A 9,574-nucleotide genomic window follows, 5' to 3' on the forward strand; every position below is an offset into this window, starting at 1 on the left:
TCTCTCTCTCTCTCTCTCTCTCTCTCTCTCTCTCTCTCTGTCTGTCTCTGTCTCTCTGTTTCTGTCTGTCTGTCTGTCTGTCTGTCTCTCTCTCTCTCTGTGTCTGTCTCTGTCTCTCTGTTTCTGTCTCTCTCTGTCTCTCACTGTCTTTCCCTCTCTGTCTCTGTCTTTCTCTCTCTGTCTTTCACTCTGTCTCTCCATCTCTGTCTCTCTTTCCCTGTCTCTGTCTCTCTCAGTGGGGGGAGAAGCCTTGCTAATCTTCTCTGTATCATTCCAATTTTAGCATATGCTCTGCCAAAAGGAACACTGGGATTCTCTTTGATCCCCCATCACAAACCTAATATTGAAGATCCGGAGGTAGGACAGGCCCATTGAATGGAATGGAAGTAAGACCCTTCCCCTCCTGCAGCAGGGTATGCCCTCTGTCCCTGGTGGACACACAGTACTAGGGGGAGGCCAAACTGCTGGTTTTTATCATATTACAAACATACCTGGGGAGCAAGATCTAATTTAAGGATGTAATCGTCAGCTGGTATGCTTTTCCGCTGAAATTGTTTTTAAACATGTACATTTCAGATTCATTTAATTTCCAACCATAAATTGAAATCAAGCCATTTTGTACATGTCACATACATTTTAGATATATAAGCAGTGTTTATGGACAAACGCAGCCCATGTGTGTGCCGGTGGGGCTGAGGCAGGCGGGGGAGGGGAGCTGTAGGAATGCCTTTTCCATATGGGCGATTGTGGCAGTCAGCCGTAATGCGTATCATTTCAATTTACTGTTTCTCAGTTTACTAAAATCCCAGCATCTGTTCTGTGACTGACGCTGCCGTCTTTAGGTCAGCTCATGTAATGATCACATACATGAGATTAAGTACTGCCCTGATCAGGGGCTATAATGCACTCCAGAAAAAAAAAAATCCGAGTCTGCAGGGGGAAAAAACCCAACATACAACATCGACACATGTTCCATAGGGCCAAAGAATTCTGTTTATCCCAACATGATATTTCTGCCTTTTGTTGTGGCAAGGACCTGCCTTTTATTGCATTATTGAAACATCTTCAAAGCCTACAAAACCCCGAGTGACATTCCAATAAAAACCTTTGTAATGCGGCAGAGAGAACCCCAAATTCAAAGCAGGTCCCTGCACTTGGCACAGGCAGTAATAAGCCTACAGTATGTGCTGAAAGCCGCCCTCCAGCACACTAACTGGGAGAAGCCTGAAGCTTCTGTGGAAGGGATCACGATGGGCCCTAATGATTTATTCTGATCTAAATGGAGGCAAACTCCATTCCAGGTCGGAGGATCCGACAGGAAGCAACTGTTTAATGTTGCAGCTAACCCCTCAGACGGGTGGATTTTGACTTAAACCCCATTTCACTGAAGACAAATATGCATAAAATGTCCATAGGTAGGAAAGCAAACAGAGATACTTTACACAAATATTGATTCGGCCTCAACTTGTTTAACTAGCATTAGTTTGAAAGGCCGGGGACTTGTTTTTGCAAGGAGGTGCCCAGATCTTTTCGACCTCAACTGGGCAAATACAGGCTTGCCCCAGGAGTGGAGTGAGGCCTGCCTCCGTCCTGTAGGGGTCTGGATTTGGAACATGAGCTTCAGTGGGAAGGGGGCATGAGGCTGCTGTCCTCAGTCCTTGGGTCAGTGGTACATTCTGGGGACAGGCTTCCATTCTTTTTGCTCAGGCTGAAAGCCATGCAGTACCAAGGCTGCTGCTCTTACCTCGGGCAGCTATGTTCACATATGTTCAGAATCATCACCTGTCACATCTTCCCCTCTGCATCCAAGAAATCCCCGTGGATTTAGCAAGCTAACTTAACATGCTTGACCCTAGGGTCTGCTGATAAATATTTAACAACCAATTCTCCAGGAAAAAAAAATAATGTATTCATGACACATTTTTGAATTTTACCTGCATTATCAACATTTTTTAAAAAATCTAGACAATCAACAAAGCAATAATTAAACCCTTATTTGTAGTGTTTGATGATTTTTGAGGTATAAATTTGAACTTTGGCTCCAGTTCTTCCATGAAAAGGGACCTCTCAGAGTCCAGGCACTGTTTATTTTCAGGACTGGACAATAGTCCCGAAAAAAGTTCTTTTCTTTCTCTTTTGCTATCTGAAGCACATACCTGTGGTAGATAAAATGAATAATAAAATGATGGAGCTGAAGGGACCTTATGAACCCAAGGTCATTCTGCATATATACCTTCCCCTCCTTTCTACTCTATCTTTCCCACGACTGCATAAGGAATCTTCCTAACACAGTATCACAGTTCACTTTTCTGCTAAAAAACTGATGCTGGCTCTCTGTTGCCTACCAAGTAAAGTACAAATACCTAATTCTGGCATTCAGGGTCTTCCATAATCAGACTCCATCTTACTTGACAATGTTATTTCTTCCTTTTTCTCTTCATAGGCAGTAAATAGAGTGTCAGTTCTGGAGTCAAGAAGACCTGAGTTAAAATCTGGCCTCAGGCACTAGCTGGATGACCCTGGGCAAGTCACTTAACCTTATTTGCCTCAGTTTCCTCATCTGTAAAATGAGCTGGAGAAGGAAAGGCAAACCATGCCAGTATCTTTGCCAAGAAAACCTCAAATGGGGTCACAGAAAGTTGGCCATGGCTGAAATGATTCAACAACAACTTCTCTTCATATTTGTGTATGTTCCAAACTATTTATACTATTCTCTAATTCTTTTTCTTCTTGTCCTCTCCTGTCTCTGGGTTTTACTTAAGCCATTTCTAACCCTCATTCCCGAATCCTCCCATCTTTATCTGTTGAAGCCCCTTTAATCAATCAACCAATAAGCATTTATTAAATTTATTTATTATATAACAAGCATTAGACTATAAAATGAAACCGTCCCTGCCCTCAAGGAGCTTACATTTTATCTATGGAGACAATGTGTACATATGAAGAATACATACAACTCAGAAGCCATATCTTCTATGAAGTCTTGTCAAGTGGAAATATGCCAGTTGAAAATGATCCTTCCCTTCTAAAATTTCTCAAGCATTTTGCCTTGATTGTTCCTTTGCCCCCATCACAGCCTATCTGGTTTTGGTGTTTGTGTCTGTAGTATATTCATTCTAGTAGACTGAAAACTGCTCAAGGGCAGGGACTATGAGGCATTGCTGATGCATCTTCACTATGTAACTATCACGGTGGCCTTGAATAGTAGACACTTAATAAATATTTGTTAAATTGAAACGGATTGAAAAGTTGATTCCTCTCATTATGCATCTGGAGAAACTGTGATCCAGGGAAGAAAAGTCTAAAGTTGTTATGTAGCTAATCAATCTCATAAATGGCTCTTGAACTTCAGCCTATCATTCCTTTCAGGGTGCCATGTCAAGTGGATGTGAGAGAATTTGAGGTATATATTGAAGTATCTGTTAATATTTTTCCCCCATGTCTCTTTTTCTATGCTCTTGGACTGCTTATTTCTGGGCCAGATCATCCTTAATCAAAGTTTCTGCATAAGGAACCTTTTAGAGACAGATTTGTATTAGGGGCTTTTAAATAGTAAGTGAATTTGTAGGACCATAAGGTCATAGAATTAGAATTGAAAGAGACCTTGGAGAATCATTGAATCCAACCCACTGGCATTTCCCAGATGAAGGAACTGAGGCCTATATAGGTTTAAATGACTTACCCGGAATCATTGGATTATAGAGCTACCACCCTCACCAAGACCACCAGATCATGGATCTAGAACTGGAAGGTCTTTCCCCTCCTCACTGAGTTCATTTCCCTCCTCATTTTACAGATGACGAATACTAGCAGCTAACATTTATATAATGCTTTAAGGTGCCCAAGTGTTCCTAACCCTAATTCCAGCACTCTGCTCACCACACCATGCTGCCTTTCTTGTTGTCCTTATTTATCCCAGCAGATTTTACTTTAACATTCCCATTGACGGCCTGGAAATAGTTTTATCCCCTTCATTGAAACTTTCCAGGCCTAGAGTCATAGAATTTGGAGCCTGAAGGGCCTTTAAGGATCATCTAGTCTATTCCAACATCTTGATTATAAAGATGAGGAAACTGAGGTTCAGAGACATCTGAAGACCATCATGTAAGCATCATATAATCAGGAAGGTGCTACTAAATAACCGGCTTTCCAAAAATATCAGTCATACTCTTAAAGTTAATCTACATTATCAATGTTTTCTCCATTGTTTTCTTAAGCCTAGACAATCAACAGAATAAAAAATCAAGCCCTGATATGTTCATTTGTGTCCAAGTCTCCATGAACCCATTTTGGGGTTTTCTTGGCAAAGATACTTCAGTAGTTTGTCATTTCCTCCTTTAGCTCATTTTACAGATGAGGCAACTGAAGGGAACAGAGTTAAGTGACTTCTCTAGCGTCATATAGCTAGTAAGTACATGAGGCTGGATTTGAACTCAGGAAGATGAGCCTTCCTGATTACAAGCACAGTACTCTGTCCACTGTGCCACCTAGCTGCCCTCTTATTTGTAGCCTTTGTCATTTTCCAAGGTGTAAATGCTTCCACTGAAAATTTAACAATTGGTTCAAGAACCAGTACAAACATCTTCCATCATACCCCTGTACAGCTTCTCAGGGTACTCTTGGCCAGACCTGAAGATAAGAAATGCTCAGACACTGATTATGACAGGGTCAGGTAAGTCAGCGCTAAAAATTGGTTGGACTGGGATTCAGTGCAATGGCCAATCTTGATCCCTGAGAACATCAACTCATCTGGAAAACAATGGGACTGATATGCTGCCTGTGGCATCAGATAACTTCTCTATGTAGGATGACATGCCTTAAATGTTTCCCTTCATTAAAAGGGCAACAGGATTTTATATTGGATTTGACTGTGATACAGAAGGATCACAGGGTCATTGATTTAGAGTTGGAAGAGACCTCAGAGGCCATCTGGTACAATTATTCCCTCATTACAGATGGAGAAACTGAGGCCTGGGGAGGGGGTGGTGGTGAAGTGTTCTGTCCAACAGACAGAAAGTGCCAGAAGTGGATTTTGAAAGGGCATCAATCAAATTTTTGTTTGTTTTTGCTTTTTTTTGGAGGGGGGAGGGCAGGGCAATTGGGGTTAAGTGACTTGCCCAAAGTCACATGGCTAGTAAGTGTTAAGTGTCTGAGGCCAGATTTGAACTCAGGTCCTCCTGAGTCCAGGGCTCTATTCACTGTGCCACCTAGTCACCTGCATTAATTAATTTTTAAAATTAAATTTAAAAAATGAAAAAATAAGCAGTGTCAATCAGTCAAAATGAGGAACTTGGTCAATGTAAACTGTTGCAGAAACCTTAAACTCTAAGCAATCTGAAAGTTTTAAAAAAATTTCTCTGACTTCCTGAAGACCAGGTACTTTATTCTTCCTCCTACTGAAGTAGGACACATGTTCAAGGGGTAGAGATTAATATGAAGATATCATCAGAAAGATGATCCATCCATGAGAGTTCAATGGTAAGTGATAAGGATCCTTTCCTGCTATTGAAAAAAAATGATTATTTCTCTCTTGTGTGAATAACTAATTGTTGAATCAGAACCCAGGTTTCCCCCCTTTTCTATTTCCTTATCCAGAAATCAACCAGTGTGAGAAATCTCTCTAAAAGACTTACCCAGCCAGGATGACTGAGATCTAATCAAAGACAGTAAGAGAAATTCTAAGTCTGGGCCAATGGGTGCATTCTTGCTCATTGTGTTTGCTCAGACAGGTCTGGGAAAGTGTAGATCCTCACTTTTGTCTGACTGGTAATATGGAAATGGACAAATCTCTTTGACTAAGACTTGGGTGATCCAAGTCAAGTACCCCAAGACCCTCATTATACTGTAGCATACCTTCCATTATAATATTCATTCTCTCATTAATTGTTAACCAATCAGAGTTGATTACTTACCTCAGAAACACCTGCCCTTCCAAAAGCATATAAACTGAGCCCACCACCATGAGGATCTTTGATCTAAGAGAGAGAAGGCCAAATGACCATCCTTCTATTGACAAACATGGTGGATTTTTTTTTTGCCTTTTTTGAGGGGCAATTGGGGTTAAGTGACTTGCCCAAGGTCACATGGCTAGTTTTTGGGTTAAGTGTCTAAGGCTGAATTTGAACTCAGGTCCTCCTGACTTCAGGGCTGGCTGTGCTACCTAGTTGCTCCAACATGCTGTAATTATTAATAAAATTATTATATTACTCAGAAATTATGTCTTTGAACCTCTTAAATGCCACATGGTTTTGGCTACTGCAAACACTGGGTGCTGTTCTCCTGGACTAGACATCATGGGTGAGTATTTCATAGGCTAAAGATGCCCCAGGGATCATAAGCAGAGCTATTTTATTTTTCAGTCCAAAGAGTTGATGGGCTGTGTGATTGATGAGAAGGGAATTTTAGTTACCAGAGAACAAAGTCCAAATGCATTTAGCCTCTGTTAAGTCTTTGGTTTTTCATGGAAATTTGCAGCAGCTGGGAAATCTAGAGAATAGGGTGGAAAGAAAAATCTAGAAAATGATGGAAGGAGGTCAGAAAGAGGTGTCTGGAGTGGAGGCAAAGAGAAAAATCTAGGAAAGGGAGAAGGAGAGTGGCATGCTAGGCTTCTCTCTTCTTTTCTGGCATTATCCCCTGAGCAGGGATCCAACGATCTCGCTCCCACAAGGAAACTAAGAATACATACATTCTTAGGAGTTTTCTCTTGAGTGATTCAAGGAATGCCATCTGGAGAATGAGAGATGATGGGAAGAACCAGCTCCCCAGGATAGTGAAAGAGGCCTGGGAGAGCACTGAACTTGGAGTCAGGAAGACCTGCCTCAAACACTTATAAGCTGTGTTACTGTAGGTAAGTCATTTCCCCTCTTAGAACCTGCTTCCTCATTTGTAAAATTAAGGGGTTGGGTTGGACTCCCAGCTCTAAATCTATGATCTTATGAAGTGTCTTCCTGAGTCCTGATAGAAAGGGACTTGAACAACGTAGCAAGCAGTACCAGAAAATATAGAAAGCTAAAGGCAATATGGTACAGTAGAAAGAGACTGACTGCAGAGTCAAGGGCCCTCTGTTCAAATCTTATCTCTGATTTTTATCTTAGTAAGAACTTGTGACCTTGGGTAAGTCATTCAAGGGGGCAGAATGTCACTCAAGGCACAGTAGATGAAGTGCAGTCCCTGGAGTCAGGAGGATCTGAGTTCAAATCTGGCCTCAGACACTGACTAGTTCTATGAGCCTGGGCAAGTCACTTCACCCTGTTGGCCTCAGTTTCCTCATTTGTAAAGTAAGCTGGAGAAGGAAATGGTAGACAACTCCGGTTTGTTTGTTTGTTTGTTTGTTTGTTTTTTTTGCCAAGAAAACTCCAAGTAGGGTCACAAAAAGTCTCATGTGACTAATTGAGAAAACAACAAAAAGTCATTCAAACTCCTAGGCTTCAGATTCCTCTTCTCTAAAAGGGGAAGATTAAACCAGATGTCCTCTCAAGTTCTTTTGAGAGTTAAATCTGTGAACCTATGCATACCCTTCAGTTTATAGCTGCAGGCACTCAGGCTGCAGGAGGCCTTGCCATTTCAAGATGGTTTCGGTCCAATCCTTGTCATTTTCCACTGAGAGGGAATGAGGTATCATCAGCAGGGAGGAGGGCAGAGTTGGGAATGGGTCAATACTCTCTGAAGATTCAGCTAGCTGGCTCATGGTCCAGGGTCTCTGGGATTTGGCAAGAAAGTAATAGATGATTTGGCCGTCTCTGCATTCTGCTCCCTGGCAGGAGGATGGGTTCACTGCAAGACTGATTTACTGCCCATTGGCTGCCCCCTCCCTCCCTTTCCAAGAAACAAAGACATTAGTGTGAGTAACCCACCTGCCTCCTTCTGTCCAAATACTGAGGCACTGTGCTCTTTGCCTGAAGGAGTGTGCCCTCCCCTTGATGTGTGTTAGTCATTCTAATTAAGCGTAATAGAAGTGATGAAGGGCACACATCAAGGCCTGCACACTTTGCCGAGGCTAGAGCTATTCCATGACATCATGCCTTAGTCCTCTCCTCCCTGGGGAACTGACTCGGGCTCATGTGCTTGGCACCGGGGCTGTCACCATTAATAAGTAGTTCTTTCCAGCACAAGGGATTTGTCTCACCTGGCCCCAGGAAAGCTGGTCTGCTCTAGTGACCTCTCCAGTCTCTCCAGCAGGGTCTGTTGAGGTCACACATCTGGCATTTCTATTGCATGTGACATTGTCAGCTGAGAAAATCACTTTGTCATTTACCTGGGTTGCAGTGAACCCATCTCAACAACCCTAGTGTGGCAGAAGGCTCTTCTGAAGAACCAGGAACTCTGTGCCAGGGGGCATTAATGGATTTTGCTGTGTTCTCTGGCGGTCTCCTCTTCCTTCACACGAATTCAGGAAGGCTCGGCTTTGAATCCCCCCTTAGGTACTCACACACCAGCTATGCAGCCAACATGAAGCTGTGATTATAACAGCACCCACCTCACAGGGCCATTTTGAGGACCAAATGACAAAATGTAAGCAAATAAATATAAATGTCAGCTACTGTCACTATTATTGGCATCGAGAAACTATAGCTTGGGGTGAAATATTATGGTTAGGATGTTAAAGTTATTTTTCTCATTCTGGATTTTTATCCTCCATATACTTCTTTTAGTAGAGAAAGAAGGAAGCTAACACTATTGCCTTCCCTTGACTGATTATCTCTAATTTATCCTACAAATAGCTTGTTTATACAGAGCTGCTTGCATTTTGGTTCCCTCACTAGACTGTGAGCTCTCAAGAGCACCGACTGCTTTTGGCCAATCTTTGTATTCCCAGTTTTAGTTCGGTTCCTAGAACATACATAGTAGATGCTTAATAAAGGTTTGTTGACTTGAGTTTAAATTTTAAACTGTTCTGAGCTATCTGAATATTCAAATCAACTACAAAGGATCTATGAAGCAAGACGCTCTCCAATTCCAGAGAAAGAGCTGATATATGGAACTATGTACTGTATAGTTTCCTATACATATCTGTGTCAAATGTTGGCCTTCTCTAGTGTGGGGTTGGGAGAGAGGGAGAGAAATAGCTTGGAACACAATTGTAACCAAGTACGGGTGTGTGTGTGTGTGTGTGTGTGTGTGTGTGTGTGTGTGTGTGTGTGCGTGTGTTGTTGTGAATTCTTTAAAAAATTTTTTTTTCCTTTTTGCCTCAGACATTTACTAGCTTTGTGACCTTGGCAAGTGACTTAACTTCTCTGGGTCTCAGTTTCCAAATAGTGCTAATAAGGAGTGCATATCTTACAAGATTGCTGTTTTATTATATATTATTATATATAAAATTGTGCTATATATTATACATGATCACATTATATTATATGTTATTGTTAATTATTTTTATGTGCATTAATTATTATTATTACACTATTATTATTCTTCCCCCCCAGGGTCCAGGTTTGGAGGCAAACAAGCTCTCTCTATGCAATTAGAGAAAAGAATAGATTGGTCCATAGATTTCTATCTGAAACCAAGTGCTGGCAGTAGACAACAGCACATCAGGAGTAGGGGCAGATGTCTGTTACACAGCCCCTGAGCCAGC

General features: G+C 41.7%; 1 pseudogene; it reads right to left on the reverse strand.

Moving 5' to 3' along the window:
• Positions 1-243: 243 nt before the first annotated feature.
• LOC138172891 (U6 spliceosomal RNA) lies at positions 244-305 on the reverse strand (annotated as a pseudogene).
• Between the last annotated feature and the right edge of the window lie 9,269 nt (positions 306-9,574).

The sequence above is a fragment of the Petaurus breviceps genome, unplaced genomic scaffold (genome assembly GCF_028583685.1).
Source record: "Petaurus breviceps papuanus isolate PSGF00001 unplaced genomic scaffold, PetGlider_PUasm1.0 551, whole genome shotgun sequence".
Lineage (NCBI taxonomy): Eukaryota > Metazoa > Chordata > Mammalia > Diprotodontia > Petauridae > Petaurus > Petaurus breviceps.